The following is a 1,445-nucleotide window of genomic DNA, read 5'->3' on the forward strand; positions in this document are numbered from 1 at the left end:
CTTTTTATTAAGGATCGGGGCACGAGGGACATTCTTCTTAGTGGGCGGTTGTGCCAGGGCCTCTACCGTCTGGAGCATCCTGGTGTCGCTCGTGTTTTCAGTGGAGTTCGGGTCTCTCCGTCACAGTGGCATGCTCGTCTTGGTCACCCGGCCACACCTATTGTCCGTCATATTTTGCGTCGTCATGAGCTTCCTAGTTTGTCTAGTCATAAAGATGTAGCAGTGTGTGATGCTTGTCAGCAGGGGAAGAGTCATCAACTTCCTTTTTCGGAGTCCAGTCGTGAGGTGAAACATCCTTTAGAACTTGTGTTTTCAGATGTATGGGGTCCTGCTCAGACTTCTATCAGTGGTCATAATTACTATATCAGTTTCGTTGATGCTTATAGTCGCTTTACCTGGCTTTACCTTATTAAACGCAAATCTGATGTGTTTGATATTTTTGTTCAGTTTCAAAAACATGTTGAACGTCTTCTCAAGCACAAAATTGTTCATGTCCAGTCAGACTGGGGGGCGAGTATCGCAACCTCAACTCTTTCTTTCAGTCGCTTGGGATAGCTCATCGTTTAGCATGTCCACATACACATCAGCAGAATGGTTCAGTCGAACGTAAGCATCGTCATATCGTTGAAGCTGGTCTTACTCTTTTGGCCCATGCATCTGTTCCGTTTCGGTTTTGGAGTGATGCTTTCACCACTGCATGCTTTCTCATCAACCGTACTCCTACTCGTGTTTTAAACATGAAGACTCCCATTGAGGTTCTCCTTAATGAACAACCTGATTATACCTTTCTCAAGGTATTTGGGTGTGCTTGCTGGCCGCATCTTCGTCCATATAACAAGCGCAAGCTTGAGTTTCGTTCTAAGAAGTGTGTTTTTCTTGGCTATAGCTCTCTTCATAAAGGTTACAAATGTCTTCATGTTCCCACTAATCGTGTCTATATATCTCGGGACGTCGTGTTTGATGAGCATGTTTTTCCCTTTGCCAACCTTCCTGTGTCCACTGTCGAACCACCATCCCTGCATTCATCCTCTGTTGCTTCTGACCAATTTGATGATGTTGCATACTCTCCTTTGCTGTTACCTAACCATGGTGCAGGAACCGGACGTGGAGCTCGTTTGGAGCTGTTGGAGGATTCACCATCATCATCGTCGTCTTCTGGTGGGCACGTCGATCGCCCTATGTTGCATGGCATCGATTCGCGTGCCCATGCATGGTCACCCGACGAGCCCGTCGCACCGAGCATCTCCACTGCTCGGTCCGTTTCGCCAGCGGCCGCCGAGTCGCCCGCGGCTCGGCCCGTCACGCCGTCTTCGCCTGCGGCTTGGCCCGTCACGCCGTCTTCGCCCGCGGCTCGGGTCCTCACATCGCCTTCATCAGCGGATCGGCCCGCGACACCGGCCGCGCCACGGCCCACTATGCCGAGCTCGCCATCGGCCCGGTCTGTG

This window comes from Triticum aestivum, chromosome 3B (genome assembly GCF_018294505.1).
Source record: "Triticum aestivum cultivar Chinese Spring chromosome 3B, IWGSC CS RefSeq v2.1, whole genome shotgun sequence".
Taxonomy (NCBI): Eukaryota; Viridiplantae; Streptophyta; class Magnoliopsida; order Poales; family Poaceae; genus Triticum; species Triticum aestivum.